General features: G+C 36.4%; 1 pseudogene; it reads right to left on the bottom strand.

Annotated features, from left to right (window-relative positions):
• Nucleotides 1-13,242: 13,242 nt before the first annotated feature.
• On the bottom strand, nucleotides 13,243-14,224 carry LOC126497730 (olfactory receptor 10AG1-like; annotated as a pseudogene).
• Between the last annotated feature and the right edge of the window lie 11,843 nt (nucleotides 14,225-26,067).

Raw genomic sequence — 26,067 nt, 5'->3', positions numbered from 1 at the left:
GATGTGCTGTTTGTATACCCAGAGACACTTTACTAGAGAACACATGTTTTCCATTTCCCAGCAGGTATCAATTTCAAATAGTTTTTAGGTTAGGAGTGGGAATTCATGCTCTCTTCTGCTTCTAAGTGCTGGGATTTTATCTTGTGTGAAACTCAGCTGCTCTAAATATTCTTTAAAGATTTTTAAAAGAATTTATGCAAGAATATATTTATTATCTAAAAATGATTTTCTCAAACATTCTTAACTTCTTTATTCTGGCACAAAACCTTTCATTGTTAAATAGTTATTAACAAATTACCATGCATAGTGAGGTGCTACTAATATGTAATGCTATGCTTATCTTTAATTTTAAAGTCCATTAAAATTGACATTCAACACTTTAATTCAGATTTTAAGAAAATTTGAGGTGGATAATATAATTTTCAGGACTATCTTCTTGTATAGATTAATTCAGGAGGCAGAAAAATTGTCACTGACATTGATGGCCAAAGGGAGAGCTAAGAAGGGTGTGCACTTTTATACTCTGAAAGTAGAGGTGTTGCAGAAAGGTTATCTACTGCACTTTTCTTTGAGCTTTGAAATCTTCACTATTGTCCTTAATATTTTGTTCTCCTTTGTTTCATTCTGTCTTCTGCATTATATTAGTCCAAGAGTTCACTTACACACTTATTATTAAGTTCTTATTTATCATAATCATCTCATTTTTGTCACCAGGCAAATATTTTAATTTCATCTGGTATCATGTATACATGATATTCCATATTTTTATATATATTCCATAATTTATATTCAGTCATGTATTCAGTAGATGAGTTCATTGGAATAGCTCTTATTTCATCTACTCTTACAGAAATAGCTTACAACATACCTTTTAAGGATTCATTGAGTAATTTCTAAATGAATCATTATTAACTCAAATAGAAGGCAGACCACCAGTTATATTTAAAGACTTACGTGTGTGTGGTTTTCTAAGATGTCAATTCTAAAGCATATGTATAAGCTAGAAAGCTTGTGTTAAATATGAAAAACTAACCTAATAATTTTCTGAGTATAGGAATGTAAAATTATAATTTATTTAATATTCTACATTTTCATATTGAATATTAACTAAAAGCAATTATTAAAAGATGAGAATGAATTTACTGAAAATTTAAGGAACAGAAACAAGTAGGAAGTACTCACATCTTGAGATTGTGACTTACAGTCACAAATGTACAACACAGAAGTTTCCATTTTTCTACACTCAATAATAAAATATAATAATATATAATAAATAATAAAATTCAACCACCTAATTGAACATATACCTGATTGTAGAATACAATGTTAAAAAATTTCATCCATTTCGTTAAGGACTAGAAAGTATTGTGTTTTCTGAGTTTGTTCAGACAAACATTTTCCTCAAAAACTGCTTCCATCAGACAATGCCACATATAAAATATCACCTTGTTCTTCCCACAATGTGCCCCTTCTTATAGTTTTCGCCTCTCATTACTCTTTAAGTAATAGAACACATCTCTACGTTGGACTCAACAAAGTTGTGAAGATATTCAAAAGAAAAAAAATAGCCGGATGAACAGACCCACTTCCTCGACATCTCTAGAATTTTATTTCTTCCTTTATTAAATTTCTCTGATATTTTGCTTGGTTTTAGGTGAGGAAGTCTCACTTTTACACCTTAAAAGAACAAGTAATTTTGCTCACCTTTATGAGTTTTAACATCTAAAACTACAAAAAAAGAAAAAGTTAATGCAATTGTATGATTCAAGATGTTCTTAAATTCTCATATTTTTGTTTGTTGTTCTGCTCTAATGCAGGGATTCATGCCTGTCAAACAACACTTTAACCTGACCTATTTCCTTAGTATAAACGTTGCATAAATGTCTTCAAATGGATCGTAACATGTCTGCTACTATGTTTATAACAACTTGAAAATATTTTTGGATACCATTAGAAGTGAGAAATTACAGTAGGAAGGAGAAAATCAGTAGGCATCTCAGGTAGGTGTGGGCATATTGGTTTCATGCACCTTACCTTAATTTAACTTGCATCTTTTTCGAAACACTGATTTCTGTTAATGTACCTATTGCTGTGATATTAACAGGAACACTTAAAATCAATTAGAGTACACCTAGCACTTTTAATTTTATGAAAAAATGTTTGAATAAAATTGAAGATGGGAAATAAAAACGTTCAGCTCTTTAAAGCCCAAAGGAAATATGTTAATTTTTCTAGATTAATTTATCATGAACAGTTAGGAACACTTTGGGTAAGAGTAGGTTACTAAGAAATTTCAATCATATTCATCAACATTTTGATCATCTGCTATGCGGTTGGAACTCCAGATTTAATACAGATACATTTAAACATATCTGTCCAAAAATAAAATGGTGTGATACATATTAGCACATAAGATAACAATATCAATGATAACAATTTTCCTCATCCTCCTTTTACAAAATGTATTTTCATTTATGTAATTAATGTCAAATATTAAACAGCAAAAAGTCCATCTGAAGTAATGATAAGTCCTTGATCATTTCATTACTTCGTGTGATTCTACTAGAATGTTGATATTAAAAAAAAATAAAAGCACAAATAAATTTGACATTTGTCAAAAGTAGTTCAAGAGTATCATTTTGGACTTAACCATATAGCATTCTTACATTTATTGATTGATAAATTTCAGAACTGATGAAGAAATTAGTTGAACTGTGTTGAAGGATTTGTTTAGTGTTAGACTGGGCATCTTCTAGTATATATTCTATTGGAGGAAGACACACAAAAATTTCAGTGGGAGATCCTCACTACTCTAGGGAAAAATTCCTTTCCCATGTTACTTTTTAACTGAATGAAACAAAATTCTTGCTACTCAGGGAGTTTAAAGTAATAATGAAATGAATAAATCAGGGGAATGATAGCCTTGGGCTATCGATCCTACATACCCTTAACCTTTATGTTTTGTGTGCGGTTATTAAGAAATGCAAGTTCTGACAGCAGAAACATAATAAAGTGGTAACCATAATAATTAGAATTATTTTCCTCTTTTTGAAGTATTTTGAATAGATCTTAATGACAGATGCATATAACGGAAGAATTTTGCCGCTTATCTAGTTTCTCAGTCTTTTAGCTCCTTCTTAAAACTATGTAGTCACTCAGTTTCATACATATACACAGACACACACAAACACACACACACACACATGCACACACATATATATGTACAAAAGACATATTTAAAGAAGAAAAGTAAATCCTGTGTCCACATTTACTAATTTACTATATTTCGCTTAGACTCAAGAAATATATCTGAGGTGATTCATGCTTTGTCATCACTCACTGGAAAAGTATTTATCTCTGTTCATAGAATTATTCTATTGATTGTTAAAATGGATGGCTACATTTCAGTATTATTTATTTACATAACCATGATTTCCCACAATATGGATTACTTGTATACATACATAAAATATGACTCTGTCTACTATACTTAATAAAAAGCAGAAAAATAACTATATGCACCAAAGTGAGTACAGTTAGGGGTTTGAAATCACTACATGATGAGAAAATTTCCTGGATGTGCAAAGTCATTGTTAAGGTTTTAAACCCATGATATAAATTAATAGGACAAAGCCTAGGACTTTTTATGGTAAGTGATTCATTCGGTAAGTCATATTTAGACAGAACTCTAATCTGTATAAGAATGAGCACTTATTATTTTACTTCAGTCCACTGTCAGTCTGCCGGTGTCATTGCAAATATTGCTGTCACTATTCATGGAAGTAAATGATATTATTTCCAATAAATTATATAGCAAAGTATGACTTTCTATCTTAGACAATTTATCATATCAGAAGTTCTGTTTTGATAACAAATATTATACAGAGTTAGATAAAATGTGACATAGAATGAATTGGAATTTGTGATAAATATTTCATACATAGATCTACAGGCAAATTATTTTCAACATTACAGGTAAAGTTTAATTTTGAATAGCTATCTTTGTAAAATAAATAATTCTTGAAATTTTATTATGGACATGTAAAAGTAAAGTTAACAGCTACAGATCAATAATGTTCTAGTGAATCATTTAGCTAGATAATAACTCAGTCAGAATTTTGTAATAGGATATAAATGGTAACAGAAACTAAACCAAGCAAAATAATACTGCATCTAGGAAAACTACAACCTCATTCATGTATATGTCATCTCTAGCAGGGTAAATTAGCAAGAGAATCACAGAAGTGGTTGATGCATTAGGAACCACACAATGTTGTAATGAGGCTACTTGTTCATTTTTCCGACCAGCCAAACTCTGAAATATTCACACAGAAACTTTATTATTTGCAATACTTTGGCTAATAGCTTAAGCTCATTACTAGGTAATTCTTACATCTAGAATTAACCCATTTCCATTATTTTATATTTTATACTTTACTATGAAGCTCAAGGTCTACTGGCAAGTTTCAAACTGGCAGCTTGCGTATTTCCCCTCTGGTGGCCACATGACTTCTCTTTGACTCTGCTTTCTTTCTTCCAACATTCAGTCTAGTTTTCCCACCTCATTCTATTCTGCCCTATCACAGGCTAAGGCAGAATCTTTATTCATTAAGCAACAAAAGCAACACATATATGAAGGTCTTCCCACACCAACAAAATAATATAAAGTTTGTGATGCTGGCCCTACCTTTATTGGAATTTCCCTGATCCAAGATCCAACCACAAGCTAGGAGTACATACACAGAGTGTGACTTCTGACTATAGAATAGTAGAGAAGACTGAAAATGCCTACATAATGGTCATATATTTTCACAGTCAGGGGAATGCACTCGGTGGGCCACAGAATGAGAGTGAAGTACATTTGTGCAGCACAGCCAATGAAAGAGATGATTCTTCTCTAAGTCTCAAGGTTGAAGACCCTACTAGGAAGAGTAATTAATATATAACATATCTCTAAAAAAGTAGCTATGGTAAGGAGCATTGTTGTGATTAGCACAGTGGTACTGTTGCCCAATAGTATAGTGTAATATTTGAAAATGCACAGTCCGCAAAGAAATCACTGGACCTGAGAAATATCAGAAAATTCCAAAACAAATTCCTTTAGTTCCATTCTATTTTCTTCTGGAAGCTTTGGTAGGTGTTTATTGTGGAGCAGATTCAGTTACTACAGATTATATAGTTTCCTTTTAGGGTAAGAAGCACTTAATCAGACATTAGATCATGAATATCAATTTCATGATCATAGTAATTATTTTCTTCAGTAAAATGCAAATATCACTTTAACAGATTTAGAATCGATACATAATTTACAAATATGATCATTTTATAAACATTTATTTTGAAATTCTAATTTTTTTCCTTCCTACTTCTTCCTCCAAATGCCACCATATGCTGTGGGAGTGATTTCTTATTAATAAAGAAACTGCCCAGGCCCCTTGATAGGCCAACCCTTAGGTGGGTGGAGTAAACAGAACAGAAAACTGGGAGAAAGAAGCTGAGTCAGGAGTCGCCATAATTCTCCCACTCCAGACAGACGCAGGTTAAGATCTTTCCTGGTAAGCACACCTCGTGGTGCTGCATAGATATTAGAAATGGGTTAAGAGGCTAAAAGTAATGGGCCAGGCAGTGTTTAAAAGAATACAGTTTCCGTGTAATTATTTCGGGGCATAAGCTAGCTATGCGGGTGGCCAGGTGCTGGGGACGCAGCCCCGCTGCTCATATTACAGCAACCATATATGTCACATTTGTTCCCTTCAAATTTATGACCTCTTTTTATAATAATTGGCATCACGTTCATATATGTATTTGTATATAACATATATTCTCAGCATGTTCTGTTGATTCTATAAGATGTTCCATGAACATATGCTTTCATGACTGTCAACTTGTTGCTGGACATCTGGTTGATGTGTTCTTCCCGGTTGAAATCTTTTTTTTTTGTTGTTGTTGTTGAAAAAATAATTTCCACCTCCTCCCCGTTTCCCATTTCCGTCCCCCTCCTCCCACACATGATAGTGGAACTGATCTACCGGTTGAAATCTTTCTTTCTGTGCTCCCTAAAGTACTCAGTTTATCAACAATTTGACAATTAAAACATTTGGATTATTGTTTTTTATTTATTTTATTTTATTATTATTACAAATTTTCACCTCCTCCTCTCCTCCCATTTCCCTCTCCCTAACCCCATGCCCTCCTCCCCCTCCCTCTTTAGTCCAAAGAGCAGTCAGGGTTCCCTGTCCGGTGGTAAGTCTAAAGACCTTCCCCTTCCATCCAGGTCTCGGAAGGTGAGGATCCAAACAGACTAGGTTCCCACAAAGCCAGTACATGGAGTAAAATCAAAACCCAGTGTCATTGTCCTTGGCTTCACAGTCACCACTCATTGTCATCCACGTTCAGAGAGTCTGGTTTGATCACATGCTCCATCAATCCCAGTCCAGCTGGCCTTGGTGAACTCCCATTAGATCAGCTCCACTGTTACAGTGGGTGGGCGCACCCCTCACGGTCCTGACTTCCTTGCTCATGTTCTCTGTCCTTCTGCTCCTCATTGGGACCTTGGGAGCTCAGTCCAGTACTTCAATGTGGGTCTCTGTCTCTATCTCCATCCATCGCCAGATGAAGGTTCTATGGTGATATGCAAGATATTCATCAGTGTGGTTATAGTATAGGGCCAGTTCAGGTGTCCTCTCCTCAGCTGCTCAAGGAACAATTTCCTCCGTGAATTCTAGGAGAGTTTTGTGGCAATGCGTTACCTGACAGTATAATCCCTAGGGACATGATTAGTATGGCTCCTGGAAACTCCATGTGAATTATGCAACATATAATTTTTAAGCAGTCTCATGCTTTTAAGTTAATTCTTTTGCTCATCAAGAAGTCTTTTGCATTTCAGGTCCCCTCTCTACTGTTGTTTAGGGTCTTAACTGGAGTCATCCTTGTTGATTCCTGCAGATTTCCCTAGTTCCAATTTTCTTTCTAGCCCCATAATTACTCCCTCAATTAAGATAAATCTTTCCTTGCTCTTTCCCCTGTTCTTCCTTCATCTTAGACATGTAGTTCCCTCATGTTCTCCTCCCTAATCTCTTCCTCCATTCTCCTTCCCCTTCTGCCCTCTCTTCTCCCCATCTACACTCTTGATATTCTCAGGAGATCTTGTCTATTTTCCCTTCTCAGGGTAACGCATGTATGTCTATCTTAGGGGTTCTGAACTAGCCTTCCAAAGTAATCAAACTGAAATTTACCTTAACTATAATAAAATAAATTTTTCAATCAAATGATTATAAGCAGTTGCAGAGATTCACAACTAAGCAATGGGTCAAGCTCCCAGAAAACAGTTGAAGAAAAGGAGGAGTATTAATAAGAGCAAAGGGGTCAAGACCATGATGGGGATACCCTCAGAAACACCTGACCTGAGGTAGTGGGAGTTCACAACAGTAGGGGAAGCTACATAGGACCAAACTAGGCCCACTGAATGAGAATGACAATTGTGTAGCAGAGGAAGTCTGTGGGATCATTGGCAGTAGGACCAGGATGCATCCCTAGTGCTTGAACTGGCATTTTGAAACTCATTTTCTTTGGAGAAATGCATTCATCAATGTAGATATGGGGGGAGGGCCTTGGTCCTGCCTCCAATTGATACACCATACTCTATTGACTCCCCACGAGAAAGCTTACCCTCTGAATAGTATATAGGGGCCTGGGTAAGGAGAAGGTGTGGGAAAGGGGGAAGAAAGGAAGTGGAAAATGGAATTGTTACATAAAATGGAAAAAAAGATTGTTTTAAGTTAAAAAAAAAGTTTTATGCAAAAAAATCTATGCAGCCAAAGCCTGAATTCTTTTATTAGTGTTTTTTTCCCTTTCCTTTCTGATTTTCAGTCTCTTCCACTTCTTGAATATTTTATGACTGATCAACTAATCTTAGGTAGACCACTGGAGTTATTATCCTTGGATTCTATTGCATCCTTACTAACACCTTCAGAAAATTCGTGATTTATTTCTAGTCCTCCGGTATCCTGCTACAAGCCACAATTTTATAAAGTAATTGCTCAGTAATTGCTTTTATGAGTGACTTATCTGAACCCAGGGTTCGGGTAAAGGCTAAACCAAAAAATAAAGCTTTTTGGAATTACTGCTTTGTAAATAAGTGGCTGCCCATTGCTGTAAATTTTTCAGTGTAGCTAAACTCTCTTTTTGTTACATATTTGAAAATGAATGTTCAGAACTATTTGTGGAAAGAGTTTGCACTGCCAGGCCTTCTTCTCCTCTCCTAGATAATCGCAGAGTTCTGCCTTCCTGCAGTTATCTTCATCAGCAGGTGTTTGGGTCCCGGCATGGTGCATCCCACTTAACTTTCACAGATACTCAAGGACATAGAATCATACCTGCCCAAGCTGCTGCTCTGGTTTAATCCCAGGTTGTACTCCTTGCACTTACTTTCACCTCAGCCTACAGGTGCTTTAATTCGGGAAATTTAGGGCTTGTGTTTTCCCCTCAAGGACTACAGAGGAGAGAATTAACTGCAACCCAGAGAAAGACCCACAGCACCCACAGTCAGAGCGGCTGAGGACAGCAGATCCTGGAACTGAAAATTTAGAGCACTGGTTTCTTCTTCCCTTAGAGCAGTAAGTCTCACTCCAGACTAGGCCCATAGAAACTGCAGCATCTGGTGTCTGTGCTAATTTTATTAAGAGTCATGGCTTCCACCTGACTGTTTATACAGGTTGCTTGGTTACCTGATTCTGTTCATGCTCAGAGAAGAAAAAAAAGTACACAATAATTTAAAATACAATTCATGTCCTATTCATAATTTTACTGAAAATAAACATTTTAGCTTTTATCTATCACCTAAAAGTGTAGTACAGCACACCAACCATCCTCTCTAGAAACTCCTGATGATTTAATTCCTTTCTTAACTAACTTTCTCCAATAAGGAGCTCACCAGAATTGTACTAGCCACTCCCAAGTACATATGCATGTGTGAAAACCCGAACCTGATTTTCTAGGTGGCAGAACAAATTCCATTTTAGACAGAACATAACTAGGGGGGGGGGGTGAATGTAGTTCAGTAAAGTCATAAATGTTTCCAAGAAACTGTGCCATTCCTGGTCAAAGTGACCCAACAGGGTATCTAAACAACTGCTTGATTCAAATGTCCTTGTTGGTATATGATTAACTGCTGTTTTAAAATTCTTGTCTGCTGACAGTCACTGTTTGAAATTTCCCTATACCCCAACCAAAGAATTAAGAAATTGCATACTTTTACAAAACCCCAAAATGCCAAGGCTTGTGCCACCCTGTTTGTTCTTTTTCCCTTTAAAAGCCCTTACCCTGAAGCCCTGAGAGGTGTTCTCCCACACCCGCTGTGTCAGAGTGTTGGATTATATTCTGAGTTAGTTAACTTGTAATCAAAAAACCCCAATGTGACTGCATATGACACTGGTTCTGTGGTGGTCTTGTTTGGGTGTCCTGTGTCATGGCATACCCTTTGAGAGCTTATCCCGGATATCCCAAGGCTGCCTGACCACAGCCGGAAGAAAGTTACCTTCCGGCTTTCTTTGTTTGTCTTTGCCTGGTTTTGGGGCTCATGTTGGTCCTTTCATTTCCTGAAGCACACAAAATATGTAAAGTGGTTACAGTCAGATGCAAAGTTGGTTACAGTCCCAATTGGGCTGCTGAGCCAGCCAGCGGAGGTGTTAGGGGTTGCTAAGGCCACAGATGATCCAAAAGACATTATGGACCCCGTGGAGAGAGATAATGGGTTCAAGTTTCATCTCCTTTTGGAGGGAGACCATGGGTTTGAATCTCACCTCCCTGTGGAGGGAGAATGTGGGTTCGAGTCCCAACACCCTATGGAGGAATCCCTCAAGGTTTATATTTGATCAAGGATGAGAGAGCGCCTCAAATCTGGGCTGTTCTGTCATAATTGAGTTGAGCCAGCAGGGTTTCTCCCACTTGAGAATGCCAATCTGTCACTGTTTTTTAATTTTTTTCTTGTCTTACTGGAGCAAACTCTCTACCTGTGCCCTCGGTCTTTTGTGATGTTTGTGTTTATCTTTACTCATGTTTCTAGTGAACTAAGGCTATGGTACAGATGATTTCTTTCACTTTCTCTTACTCACTACCTGGACAGAGAGCTTGAATATGGGGCAAAGGGAAAGATAGCAGCATGCCTCTTTATTTATTTATTTATTTATTTATTTATTTATTTATTTATTTATTTATGATTTCTGTCTCTTCCCCACCGCCGCCTCCCATTTCTCTCCCCCTCCCCCAGTCAAGTTCCCCTCCCTTGTCAGCCCAAAGAGCAATCAGGGTTCCCTGCCCTGTCAGGAGCACAAGGAGAGAGAGCACGAGCAAGGAACTCAGGCCCGCGAGGGGTGCACCCACACACTGAGACAATGGGGATGTTCTATCGGGAGCTCACCAAGGCCAGCTGGCCTGGGTCTGAAAAAGCCTGGGATAAAACCGGTCTAGCTGAACAATGTAGTTGTAGTAGTCCTTGGACAATGAGGACTACTGAGAACTCAAGAACAATGGCAATGGGTTTTTGATCCTACTGCACCTATTGGTTTTGTGGGAGCCTAGGCAGTTTGGATGCTCACCTTACTAGCAGCATGCCTCTTTGCAAGAAAGGCAGCAAGAGCAGAACAGCTGAAACGGGCTGACTCTGCAGGGCGGACCGCCTCGGTGGTACCAGAACTTGGAAACGGGCAAAGCCTTTGGGGAACAGTGGGCACTGAGTGCCCACCGCCTGACCTCCTGACCATTTGACTGGGAGCCCCAAGTTGGTAGAGGGGTCTGCACAGCGCCCAGGACTGAGGAACACTCCTTGGGAGGCGGCAGGGGCCTGGGCATGGGGGGGGGTGCAGGAGCTTCAGGCTGCTTGCAGATTTGCACAAAGCACCCAGCTGCCTGAGCCCTCACAATCCCAGGGTGGCGATGGCGCACTGCCTTGGTGCTGGGAGCCTTGTGTTCACTCATGGAGCCATGGCCTCTGTGTGAGTGGACACAGGATGGTGGCATCAGAACCATTAGGGGAACCTGGCCTAGAACCCACCCATGGGGTTCAGGGAGAGCATGACTGGCCAGTGTGAGTGATAAGAGTTGGGACAGCGGTGTACAAACACAAGGGTGGAGGGGTGCTCAAGTTGGGGGGAAGTGGGATTCAAGCAATCCTTCACCCCATTGCATGCCCTGTCTCTGTACCTTGAGGGTCACCGCCAACATCAGGAAGAGGGGAGGGACCTGTCAGAGGGCACAGGGCAGCAGGCAATTGACTTCTTGCAGTTGAAAAAATATTTGAATATGAAATGGAGTATCTGAGATTGTGGAGAAGGAAGGGGGATATTATTTAGAGATAAACACTTTACATTAGTATGGATGTTGGTCTATTGATACAAATACCTAACTCTTGTTTAAGGTATTATGTTTATTATAATTCATTAAAATGTGATATATAATTAAAATTATGAATTAATAGATAGTCACCTATAACAATCAAATGCTCAGTCATGTTAGTTAGGGTTTCTAGATGTATAGAGATATATTTAAAATGGATAGAAATTCTTCAAACATCTCAAAGACCTACAGAATACAGCATTTAAAATATTTTAAGAACTTAGACTTTTTTTTCAACAATGAGACATTTCTTCTTCTGTCTGCACCAATTATTTCAGAGAAGTGAATGGACATCGAAGAAACTTATTATGGAATTTGTCTTCAAGGTAACAAGTCGAGCCCTTTGGGCAAGAAGCTGTTCTTGCCTAGACTGTATGACGGTATGCTGCGTAGACTAGGCGTATAGAACCCATAGAAAAGTGACTGCTGAACTTTCCAAAAAATGTGATGGTCCTTCAGAATTCCTGCTTCACAGAAGAAAATGTCAGACACTCTGCTAAATACAGAAGAAAGCAACTGATGAACTTTTCCAGTATAAGGCAGAACAAATCTTCAAGTTTCCTGCTTCATTGAAAAGTTTGCCAGATATTACGGGTCTATAGACTGAAGACGGATACCCCAAAATTAAAAAAGAACTTTGGGAGACTGTCCAGGCAGTGAGATGTCTGCGTCATTTCTAGAATATTGGAAGTTGCTTACAATGTACTTCTTGTTTAGGTAATATTATACACTTCTGGGATCGTTGATGGAGTTGAATACCAGATAGTTATAATTTTTGTTTTCCTTAGTTATGATGAATTAAACATAAAACTTTAGAGTCACAAAAATAGGATAGATGATAGAGTTTTACTTAATTTGCTAAATGTAAATGGACTAAATATTGTAACTTTGATTCTTGTTTAATCACTGTTTTGCATATGTAATTTTACTGTGTCAAAGTTAAAGCTTTCATTTCTAATTAAACAGAAAATGTTATATGAAGTGGGATATCCTTCTGTATATATTTTGTTTTTATTGGTGGATGAATAAAGCTGTTTTGGCCAATGGCTTAGCAGACTAAGGCCAGGGAGAAAATCTGAACACAGATATATACAGAAAGTAGGCAGAATCAAGGAGATACCTTATAGCTGACGAAGGCCAAGGATGCCAGAACCTTACCAGTGAGCCACAGCCTTGTGGTGATACATTTATTAATAGAAATGGGTTATGATGTGGAGACTCATTCTGTATGCTCTGAATATGTTTTATTACCATTGGTTAAGAAAGTATCTGCTTTGGCCTACAGCAGGTCAGAATATAGTAAGGCAGGAAATCCAAGCAGTGAAAAAGAAGGCAAACAGGAGGAGTCAGGGAGATGCCACGTAGCTAGGAAAGGAGGACACCAGAGTCTTACAAGAAAGCCCCAGCCTCACAGCAATACACAAATTAATAGAAATTGACTCATTTAAGATGTGAGAGCTATCTAGAAATGCACCTGAGCCATTAACCAAGAAAAGCTGTAATTAATACAGTTTTTGTGTATCTGTTTGAGAATGGGAAGCCAGGAAAGAATGCACAGTTTCCTATTACAGGGGTACCTTAAGATATAAGAGCTATGCAGGGATACGATGAGCCATTTGCCAAATAGTGTTGAAATTAATGTAATTTCTGTTTGATTATTCGGGTCAGGGTGGTCAGGAAATAAAAGTACAGTTTCCGTTTACAGAACTTCAAATTTCATCAAACAAATTTCACTTGACATGAGTACTTACATAATATTAATTATAATAGTTGAACATTCAGAAATGAATTCGACAATTCTGCTGGGCTGCATATACATGCAAAACATATAAGAAATCCATTTTTGTAATTTTATGTGGTCCCATATATTGATAACTTAGTTTGTAATTTTTTCAGTGCTACCATGATGTCCTTATTTCTCAGTGTATATATGATTGGATTCAACAGTGGAATGAAAACGGTGTAGAAAAGAGACAGCAGCTTCCCCATGCTTTCTGATTGATTTGATTTTGGTATTACATATGTTATAATAGCTGTTCCATAAAACAATACCACAACTATAAGATGTGATGAGCAAGTAGAGAAGGCTTTAGACCTTCCTCCAGCAGATGACAGATTTAGAATGTTGCAGAGAATCTTGCTATAGGAGGCAATGATCAACAGAAATGGAACCATGATAAAGGCCACTGCAGCAACATAGATTGCTAAATTATTCACAAATGTGTCTCCACAAACAAGCTTAAGTATAGGGGGGATGTCACAAAAAAAAGTGATTAATTTTGTTAGATCCACAATAAGGCAAAGAGAAAATTTGATAAGTTTGCCCAGTCACAACTGGAATGATACTGACCCAGCAAGCAGCCACAAGCTGCACAGAGATCTTACTGTTCATGATTAGTGGATAGTTCAGAGGATTACAAATGGCCACATAACGGTCATAGGCCATGACTGTAAGTAGGAGGCACTCCATTCCTCCAAACATGATGACAAGACAGAGTTGTAAAGCACAGGAAAACAATGGAATAGTGCCTTTCTGTGTACAAAGATCCGTGAGCATCCTCGGGATGGTGACTGTTACGTAGCAGATTTCTACAAAAGATAAGTTGCTAAGAAAAAAATACATAGGTGTCTGTAGAGCAGGGTCAGTTCTTGTTATTAGTATTATAATGCTATTGCAGAGAAGAGTAGTCAAATACATGAACAAAAATATACCAAAAAGCATCCAATGGAGATAGGGAACATCAGAAAATCCTAAGAGAATGAATTCTCTAATTGTAATATTTGAATATTCTAGTTTACTTTCCTCTTCATCTGTAGATAAAACAATTTCCATATGTTTGGTGCATTTATTTTTCAAGTCCACAAATGTCTTATGTTGGCTGGATGAGATGAATGAATATATTTATGTGTTTTTAAACATAATTTATGATAATTTTGCTTTTTAACTACAGCATAAAATTTTTAACATTCAAAAAGCACTAAGTATGTAGTTAAAATAAGCCCATGACATAAGATTTATTTTACTATACTCAGCTATATTTCAACAAGGTTTTGATATGCATACATTATAAATAGAGGAACACTGTAGGGAAATTATATCTTTGTACTTCTCCTTTGTTTTTCTATTAAGCTAGAAGCAAACTTATTCCAGAAAAAGAAAAAAAAATCTCCTTGGGGTACACAAAGCTTATTAACTACAACTGTGACCACAGGTAGAGACGGGCTTTTGTAGCTGTAGCCATGGACAGTTTCCAAACTCTCCTTTGTCTGATGAAGCAAACATCAGACATGAACAAAAGAATTTTTACAATCTTGAGATGAAACTCAGATATAAATTACTTAAAAAACAAAAGACAATGGCATTCCTGATGGTGTTTATCAAAGCTCTCTAATCCCCTAATATGGCCAGTTTTGCAAAGCAGGGAAGAGTATGAGACAATGCACAACCAAAAAGTCACATACATTCTTTCATTTAAACGATAACTTAGATCACATCAGTTGCTGGTCATGAGTGACTGGGAGATATCTAAAAGCTGACCCTCAGCATGCAGAGTGACTCTCAGTTTGCAGAGGGCCACTTAAACCTTGCAAACAGAGCTACGGGTTGTACAGTAAAGTAGCCCATTGTTAATAGTTAATTAGTGAGAATTTAGTACAATCTTTTTTTTGTTTTTGTGTTTGTAAATTACCTTTCCTTCATTTTTATCAATACAAAGTTTGTAAATCCAAAGATTTTATTTGAAGATTTTTTTTTAACTCTTATTCAAAAGAAGCTCTTATATCTTTCTTTGTGAATTCCACAGGTTGTTACATTGAGTACAAAGAAAGTTAAATCCAGGGTTATATGGTTGCAACTTTCAGTTTTGAGCTTGCTACCTTTAAGAGCAGAGTTCACAACTCCATAAACTCAAGATAATGCCTAGTGGTTGGGAAAGCCCTAGTAAGATTCCATGATTTAAAGACAGACAGGGTCTACACTAAGCTGATGTCTAGACTAGCCATCTCATTGAGTTCTGGGATTCTTTGTGACATCATAAGTCAGCAAGTTAAGTAGAAAAGCAATTGTGAATTATTCCTTACATCAAAACCTGAACTCTGCAAGCATGCATACCCATAGAAATTAGGAAAGACAAGGAAAAAAGAAAGCAAAAAGAAATCACATTAAAATGAAAAATGAAAAAAAAATCTGCCAATGTCAATTTTCTTGAAGCAAATTTTTATTATATAAAAATTTTTGCCGGGCAGTGGTGGTGCATGCCTTTAATTCCAGCACTTGGGAGGCAGAGGCAGGCAAATCTCTGTGAGTTCTAGGCCAGCCTGGTCTACAAGAGCTAGTGCCAGGACAGGCTCCATGCTAAAGAGAAACCCTGTCTTGAAAAAATAAAAAAATTCTTATAATATTGCTTTGTATAATCATTCACTGTGATAATTATTATAAACATGACCACTAGAAGGTTCTTATCTAACTTTTTACTTTAAAACTATCTTATTTCCATTTTCATGGCAGATTTTCTGTTATGTTATTCACTGATAAAATATGTATGTTTTGTCTAACTTCTCTTCTTTAGTATTTATGTAAAAACTGGATCTTTCACCAACTCTCTTGGTGATTGTTCAATGTACATTAATATGAACAAAAATAACTGACAAAATAAAATGAATCTCTATTATTAATTAGCTTTTCTTTTGTATAATTGGAAGAAATCAACAAATCTAATGACACTTTCTAAATAGTTCTAAATTTCTTAATAGCACATGGTAAGTATTTAGATATTTCCTATCCTAGCATTCCATTTGCCTTCTAGATTCATTTAAATTACAAGATTGAAGAATCTGAATTTATGGATCAGCATTAATACCAGAGACTGCTCTTCCAGATGACCTAGGTTCCATTCTGAGAACTCACAAGGTGACTCACTAGCATCTGTAATGTTAACTTCAAGAAATCTGATATAATCTCTTAACCTCCACAGACACAAGACATTCATGTGGCCCACAGGCCTACAAGCAAAGAGCCATTAAAAATACAATAAACTAAAATATAAAATAAGAAATTGATAGATACATATGATCTCATGCTCTTGTACTATTAAATTTCTCTGTGCTCACTTTCAATATATATGCAATGAGTTCTTTTTCCAACAGCATAATTAATACAATTTGACAAATATCTAACTTAAATTACCACAAATTGACTCCCAATGCTAGGATAAGAAATATCTAAATACTTATAATGTGCTGTTAAAGAACATTAGAAAGTGTCATTAGATTCGTTAATTTCTTCCAATTATACAGAAGAGTAGAGTTATGTGAGACCTGGGTAGATCATTTTCAGAGTAAGACTTAATCTGTGGTATTTTAAGATCATCTTGACCTAGAAGTATAAGGAAAGCCCTTGATCTTACCTCTACACATCCACATGAAATCGGCAGTGAAAGTAAATGGAAATCTTATCTTTTGTATTCTATATGCTCTTGCTTTCCTCAGGCAGTTGCACTGATTCCACTATAATCATTTTGGTTCCAGATAGGGATTGCTATTTAATAAGAACCATCAAACCCCTGGGGAACATTTTTCCTGTGCATCAATTAATTTTATGATACTATTCATAATTAATTTCTGGGAAACTGATATTAATCAAATTTATGTTCTTCTTTTATCAAAATGTCAGAATACTTTTATACTACTGACTATAGGTTTTTATAGTATCACTTTTTGGATCTAGAAATCACAGTTGTTGCTCCTTCCTCAGCAGTCAAACAATTTAAAGACAGCTCAAAAACATAAAGTATTCAGATTCTCTGAGTATTTTCCATCTTTTCATGAAAGTCAAGCCAGAGCAGATGGAAACTAGGATCACTAGTTTTCCTGAACCCAGATAGTTAGGTTTGGGATCCAGTTCCTAGAGCTAGAATTCTAATCCCAGCTCTGGCTTTGGCTGGTGGATCTCAGGCAAATGGCTTTTTTGTAAATTCATGCCCCAAAATGCGGGCACCAAAATGAACCTTGGTTAATAAAACAGAGAGAGAGAGAATTTGGGGATCAAACTGAAAGTCAGAAAAGCAAAACAGTCAAACACTGATTCTTACTTCAAACTCAGTATGGAAATGGTGATCCTGCCTTTAGGAATCTAACACTGAGACTGTCTGAGTACTGTATCCTATTTTAAAATCTCTAGCCTGGTGGTGGTGGCGCACGCCTTTAATCCCAGCACTCGGGAGGCAGAGGCAGGTGGATCTCTGTGAGTTCGAGGCCAGCCTGGTCTAGAAGAGCTAGTTCCAGGACAGGAACCAAAAGCTACAGAGAAACCCTGTCTCGAAAAAATAAAAATAAAAATAAATAAATAAATAAATAAATAAATAAATAAATAAATAAAATCCTAGGACTGGGATTTTGGTATTAAAGTTATGAACCTTTTGGTTATTTGGCAAACTGATGTGGTTACTGGGATTATAGTTATGTGTTACCATTTCCTCTTACCATTAACAGTGGAACTGTTTTACTCTGTAATCTTTAGGAAAGCTTTATTTATTGACATATAATGAGATATCACTACACAGGGAGAACTTCTCTTTGGCATTATCTCACTGTATACAAAGTTCCCTTGTGCTTGCCACAGGAATTGTGACATTATTTTTTACATTATTTTTTTTATCTGGTGACAGAAATAGTTTATTTATATAAATATTGGTAAATGATATGTTTTCTCATATACCTTTTAATAAAATATGAAAAGCTGCTGGAGACAATTTTGTATAGTTATTGATTATTACTTTAAGGGCAGCAATCCAACTCATATGTCTGTATTGACCCTACCAATAATAGTAATGAGTGCATAAAAGTAGCTTCATTTTTTATCCTTTCTTCATAAACATAACATTGATATTAATATCATCTATATATTTATACTGAATCTATAAAAGTGGTATTTCCACACCCTTTTAAGGATATTATATACCTAACTCATTTGACCAGTTATAATATAGTTATAAGATTTTTTTAGTAACAAAACTTCATTTTCTGTTTTATTATTTTTTCATTGGATAACTCTTTGTTGTTATCATTTGCAAAAGCATCACATGTATTTTGTATTTATTATTTTATTTTTAAGACACTGTTTCTCATGTATCCTCAGCAATCCTGGAATTTGCTCTGTAGAACAGGCACTGGCCTTGAACTCAGGGATTCACCTCCTTCTGTCTTCTTAGTACTGGAATTAAAAGCAGAGGTATTTTGTATAATCATTGACAAATGTTTCATTTAGCACAGGTTTTCATTTCTTCCATGTCTTATTTAGGATTAGGTTGGTAATACGAACACTTACTTTTTTTTAATTTATTAAAAATTTCCACCTCCTCCCCTCCTACCATTCCCCCCCCTTCCTCCCTCTTCCTCTTCCTCCCTCTCCAGTCCTAAGAGCAGTCAGGGTTCCCTGACCCATGGGAAGTCCAAGGTCCTCCCCTCTCCATCCAGGTCTAGGAATGTGAGCATCCAAACACACTAGGCTCCCACAAGGCCAGTGCATGCAGTAGAATCAAAACCCAGTGCCATTGTCCTTGGCTTCTCAGTTAGCCCTCATTGTCAGCCACGTTCAGAGTCCGGTTTGATCACATGCTCCATTAGTCCCAGTCCAGCTGGCCTTGGTGAGCTCCCATTAGATCAGCCCCACTGTCTCAGTGGGTGAACGCACCCCTCGCAGTCCTGACTTCCCTGCTCATGTTCTCTGTCCTTCTGCTCCTCATTTGGACGTTGGGAACTCATTCCAGTGCTCCAATGTGGGTCTCTGTCTCTATCTCCATCCATCTCTAGATGAAGGTTCTATGGTGATATGCAAGATATTCATCAGAGTGGCTATAGGATTGGGCCATTTCAGGCTTTCTATCTTCAGCTGTCCAAGGAACAAGCTGGGGACATCTTGGACACCTGGGAACTCCTCTAGAGTCCAGTCTCTTGCCAACCCTAAAATGGCTCCCTTAATTAAGATATATACTTCCCTGCTCCCATATCCACCTTTCCTCCATCCCAACCATCCCATTCCTCCAAGCTCTCCCCATCCTTCCCTTCTTAATTTTCTCTCCCCATCTCCCCTTACACCCATCCCACCACCACCCCCGAGCTCCCAATATTTGCCAGGCAATCTTGTCTACTCCTATTATCCAGGAGGATAACTACATGTTTTTCTTTGGGTTCACCTTCTTATTTAGCTTCTCTAGGATCATGAATGTCCTTTTTTTAAAAATAATTAGAATATGAAATGTCCTGCAAATAAGTTTTATTTATATTTTAATGCACTCAACACTATTGAGATCTATTTCCATGAGTCTATTAAAACCAACATTCTACTATATACAGGATGTTAGTATATAGCTCTGGCCCGCCGGAAACTTGTTATATTTTCCAGGATGGCCTCAGAGGCAAAATTTAAGCTAAAGGGAACATGGATTATAAAAATATACCCAGCTGTCCTTTACTCTCTTTAAACTTGGGAGCTTTTCTCCATTCTCACTATTCCATAAATAATTAAATAAAAACTCATATAAGCTAAAATTTGTACCTATTTCTTGGAAATTTAATAATATTTTAATACAATACATGTAGTATATATGTTAAAAGATGAATATAATCATTTACTTATTTAGGATATAGTCTGAACTTTACAGTATGCTACCATTATCTCTAGTCACTCTGCTCTGCAAAGCTATAACTTACTACCACCTATCAAACACTCCTGTAGTTCTTGTCTCCTGATTTTATCTAGCTTCTGGTTACCATGTTTGTGTTCTATAAGAATAAATTATATATCCATAGATTAAAAACATTGTAGAAATAAAAAAGAAAATGAAAATTTAAAATTGAGATGCTAAACATTCAAAAAATAAAAAGAATGAATTGGTCATTGCTATAGTTAGCATATTAGGGTTATGCCTATTTATTTAATCATCCAATTATTTATTTTAGTGTGATCTGATATTCTATGCAAAAACGTACCTGAATAAAGTGTGCTCTCCTGAAGGAGGTTTGTAATATTTAGAAAATCATTAGCCTAAAGAGTGGGTTGTCTTCATCTCAGAAGAAAACTTGTAAAGCCACTGAGATACATTTGAAAATGCTGTTTTCCAGTGATATTTCTTGATAAATCTTAAAAATATGCTAATACTAAAATTCCATGGAATGCCAATGTTTTTCACATTTCAAAATATAAGCAATCAATTAAAAATATTTCTACATACATTGATTATGTGCATTAAAGAAAAAAGATAAGAATATTTTAAGGAAAAAATGTTTTTGGAGTGAGGGTTTCAAGACTGGGTTTCTCTGTGTAACCCAGGGTATCCTGGAACTTGCTCTGAATGCTAGGATGACCATTAACTCAGAGATCCAGTTGTCTCTGCCTCTGGAGTGATGAAATTGAATGTGTGTGCCACCAAGTTCATCTGATAAAAGATTGTTTAAACCCATGTGTGGCATCAGGCTACTCATCAGAGAGTAAGATGTCTTTAACATGAAATATACGTAATGTAAACTAGATGTAGACCAAGACTGCTCATGCAATTCCGAGGTGCCCAGACCCAAATAATCATACAGAAACTATATTAATTGCACACTCTTTGGCTAAGTTATTAACATCTTAAACTACGCCATTTATATTTATCTCTGTATCACTATGAGGCTGTGGCTTACAGGAAAGGATCCGGGCATCTTTATCCTTCGGCATCTGCATGGCATCTCCTTGACTATGCCTATTCTCTCACTTTATCTGTGTTTGGATTTCTCGCCTGGCTTTAATCTGCTAAGCCATTGACCAAAAAAGCTTCTTTGTTAATCACTGGTAATTAAAAATATTCACAGCATACAGAGGAGAATCCTACATCAAATGGATGTTGAATTTTCTTTAATATAATTACAAAGCAATTATTAACCAAAATGTATTACAGTACTAATAGTATAGTTTTACCTATTAATTGCTAACTCATTTCCACATTATAATGGAGTAAACATTTGTCAAAATTAGGATTTCTATGGCAGTGACTAAAAAACCTATCCATAAAGTATATTGTGGAAGAAAAGATTTATTCAGTCTAAATTCCACAATGATGTTCATCATCAAAGGTAGTCATGGCAGTAATTCAAATAGGGCAGGAAGCTGGAGGGTGGAACTAATGCAGAGGCCATGGAGGGCAGCTGGTACTGGATTGTTTCCTGTGGCTTATTTGGTCTGTTTTCTTACAGAACTGACAACGAGAATCCCATGGATGGCACCACACACAATAATGTGGTTCCTCGCCAATTGAGAAAATGCTTTAGATCCAGATCTCATAGAATATTGAAAAGTTTAAAATTTGTGCCAGTAAAGTTTACCGTCAAGGTTCAAAAAAGATGCTACTATAAGCCAATAAAATCTACACACAATCTGTCCTTTCTAACCTTGTCTTTTTATTGTTCTTTCTTTTTCTTTATTCTAATTCTTGTCCTGCCAATAATTTCTTAGCTCTCATTCCCTGTCTCAACTCTAATTACAATTCCATTTCTCAGCTGCATTCTTTTTCTTCTTTTTTCGTTTTCCTATCTCTGCTAATTTTTAGGATGCTTCTGCTCCAACTTCTCTTAACTCTCTTTGTTCTTACACAGCTACAAAGACCAACAAAAGCCTGCAGGCAGACCAACTCACAGACAAGAAAGTTTATGGACAACTGTCAATTAGCACTTTTGCCCAGTGTTGCAAAATCTAAGGGCATTTTGTATCTGAAGTTTATAGCATTTACTTACTTACTCTAAGCAATTGGAACAAAGAAAAGACCCAAGCCTCAAAGTTACCAGAGGTGCCAGTGGAGGTTTGTCTTCCTCTGTGCTGTGGGTAGATGGTCAATTGTTTTTCTTAAGGTTAAGGCACAGTAGTAAATCTCCTGAATGAAAGTCATCAGTAAACTGAGGTGAAGATGAGCATGAGGAGTTGGGAATCATTTAACACAAGGCTCCTTTTAGATCATTGCTTCTTTACCTACAAGTGAGGTAAAACCAGTAAACCTTTGTATTTTCTATCTATTTGAGTATAAATGAATCTGCAAATTTGGGCACACAGTAATTCTATCTCTTCAGATATCTGGGAATGTCTTAGAAGAAATATTTTATATGGACCCTAAACACTGACAAAGTGCCTGTCAATAAAGATTATTGCAGGAAGGCTGATCCCTGCATTTACATAGGAGACAGGAGAAAACACTTGGTAGTGGGACTGATTTCACACATAACTAGAGGATGCAATCAGTAAAAAGCAAATTCATAGGTAAAATTGTGTCCAGTAAATGATCAAATAGTAATAAACTGGGAGTTGAATTGCATATTTGTAGCAGAAAGAAATAGGCTAAGGTGAAGAAATTACATCAACAGTCACTTTACCCACAAGACAATAATTCCAACATTCCATACACTGCATTTAAATCTCCATTCACAGTTCCTCACTCTGATGGTTTGACCACGTGAAATAATACTGACTAATTACTAAATAATCCTTTTGCTCAATCAATGGAGGCATTTCCTCAACTGAGGTTCCCTCCTCTTTACTGCATCTAGTTTGTGTCCAGTTCAAACTGAACTACCTAGTACAGCATACATCTGCATAATACTTTCATGAAATAGAAAATAGAGCAGTTATTTTGGATCCCTATCATAAAAATAACTAAAAATTCTTTAATAACTCCATTGTTACTCTTGGAATCAAGAATTTTCTTGAAATTTTAATTGCACATAAATAAGAACTAAAATTTGGAATTAATCTATTGCTCGACATTAAACACTGAGTTGGATTTGCATAACATAAAAACAAGAGCACCCTTAAAAATGACTCAAAATCAAGGTTGTTGAAAAATAATCAGAAATACTGTATAAAAAAAGAGGAATGTTTATGTGTTTTATGCACATGAATTTCTATGTAAAAATAATTTTTTAAAGGGACATTGAAAATTTAATGGAGCAAGGGTAATATTACATGGAGTGTGTAAGAAAAAGAGAATAAGGTAATTCAATGACATGTTTACAATACAATTATAGAAAATAAAAAATTTATAAAAAAACAAGCATGTTTTGCAAATTATAATATAAAACGTCTCAAAAGAAACTTTTTCAATGCAATCATAACATCTTTGTTTCTCAAATAGTATATTATGGGATTAAACAGTGGGGTCAGAACCGTATAGAAAAGAGAAAGGAATTTGTCTGTTACTGCTGAGTAGCTGGACTTTGGTCTCAAATATGTGATGATACATGATCCGAAGAATAAAGCTACAATTATAAGGTGGGAAGAACATGTAGAGAAGGCTTTGGCCTTCAAACATAACCTTATGAAAATGATGGAGACCCTTAAACAGGAAGTGAAAAACTCCCTGAAAGAAATAGAAGACAAATAAAAAGTTAGGAGATATTAATAAATCCCTTAAAGATACCCAAGAAAATTAAGAATAAGCAATCAAACAGGTAAAGGAAACAGTTCAAGACTTGAAGACCAAAATGGAGGTAATAAAGAAAAAACAAAATGATCTGTCTGGATTTGGAAAATCTGGGTAAATGAACAGGAACTACAGAGACAAGCATAACCAACAGAATACAAGAGACAGAAGAAAGAATCTCAGGCTCTGAAGATACTATAGAGAAAGAAACTCATTGGTCAAAGAAAACAGTAAATCCAACAAATTCTTATCACAAAACATCCAGGAAATCTGGGACACCATAAAAAAACCTAAGAATAATAGTGGTAGAAGAAAAAGAATTACAGCTCAATGGCCTATAAAACATATTCAACAAAATTATACAAGAAAACTTTCCTAACCTAAAAAATTATATTCCTATGAAGGTACAAGAAGCATACAGAATACCAAATAGACTGAATCAAAAAAAATCGCCTTGCCATATAATAATCAAAACACAAACCATACAGAATAAGAGCTGCAGAGGAAAAAGGTCAAGTAATATATAAAGGTAAACCTATTAGAATACACCTGACTTCTCAATGGAAACCATGAAAGCCAGAAGGTCCTGGATAGATGAGCTTCAGACACTAAGAGACTATGAATGCAAGTCAAGACTACAATATCCAGCAAAACTTTCTGTCACCATCAATGGAGAAAACAAGATATTCCAGGACAAAAACAGATTTAAACAATACATATCCACAAACCCAGCCTTACAGAAATACTACAAGGAAAACCTCGACACAAGGAAGCTAACAACACCCACAATAGAGCAGACATCTGATAACCCTCCACCAACACAACTCAAAGAAGGGAAACATGCAAAGACTACCACCAAAAGATAACCAGAGTTAACAACCACTGGTCATTCATATTGCTTAATATTAATGGCCTCAATTCACCTATTTAAAATGCACAGGTCAAGTAAATGAATATCAAAACAGGATCCAGCACTCTGCTGTTTACAAGAAACACACCTCAACCTCAAAGATAGATACTAACTCAGAGTAAACGGCTAGGAAAAGGTTTCCCAATCAAAGGGACCTAAGAAACAAGCAGGTGTGGCTATCCTAGTATCTAACAAAATTGATTTCAAACTAAAAATCAATCAGAAGATATAGAGAAGGACACTTTATTCTCATAAAAGGAATAGTTCATCAAGATGAAGTCTTAATCGTGAATATCTATGCCCCTAAAATAAAAGCACCCACATATGTAAAAGAAACATTACTAGAACACTAATCAACATCAAACCCCATACACTAATAATAGGAGATTTCAACACTCCTCTCTCAACAATGGATAAGTCAACCAGAAACTTAACAGAGAAATAAGAGAACTAACAAATGTAATGAATCAAATGGACTTAACAGACATGTATAGAACATTCCACCCAAACAAGAAAGAATATACCTTCTTTTCAGCTCCTCAACCTTCTTGTAAATTGATCACATACTCGGTAACAAAGCAGACATCCACAGATTAATAAAAAAAACATACAAAATCCATTGCTGGTGGGAATGCAAACATGTGCAAACATTTTGGAAATCAGTATGGCGGTTTCTCAGAAAATTGGTAGTCAACCCACCTCATGATCCAGCAATACCACTGTTAGGAATATACCCAAGAGATGCCCAATCATACTACAAAAGCATTTCTTCAACTATGTTCATAGCAACATTATTTGTAATAGCCAGAACCTAGAAACAATCTAGATGCCCTCAATAAAAGAATGGATAAAGAAAGTGGAACATATACACATTAGAGTAGTACTCAGCTGTTAAAAAAAAAAGACATCTTACATTTTTGAATACATATGGATGGAAGTAGAAAACACTATCCTGAGTGAGATAACCCAGACATAAAAAATATGAATATGGTATGTACTCACTCATTAGTGGATTTTAATTATAAACTGTCTAACTCTGTAAAGCTGTGTTTCTTTATCTGCCTGAAACACCAGGTTGATCTAATAAAGATCTGAGTAGTAAATAGCTGGACAGGAGAAAGGAGAAGTGGGTCTGGTAGAAATAGAACATATATACAATTAAAAATCTAGCCTACATAGAAGGAGGAGAAGGAGAAGAGGGAGAGCAAGAGGAGGAGGAGGAGGAGGAGGAGGAGGAGGAGGAGGAGCCGGAGAAGGAGAAGGAGAAGGAGAAGGAGAAGGGGAAGGGGAAGGGGAAGGGGAAGGGGAAGGGGAAGGAGAAGG

The sequence above is a fragment of the Alexandromys fortis genome, unplaced genomic scaffold, assembly GCF_014885135.2.
Source record: "Alexandromys fortis isolate MF-2015 unplaced genomic scaffold, M_Fortis_MF-2015_v1.1 scaffold_23, whole genome shotgun sequence".
NCBI lineage: Eukaryota > Metazoa > Chordata > Mammalia > Rodentia > Cricetidae > Alexandromys > Alexandromys fortis.
Note: the sequence above shows the minus strand (reverse complement) of the source record. Positions and strands in the feature narration are given on the sequence as shown.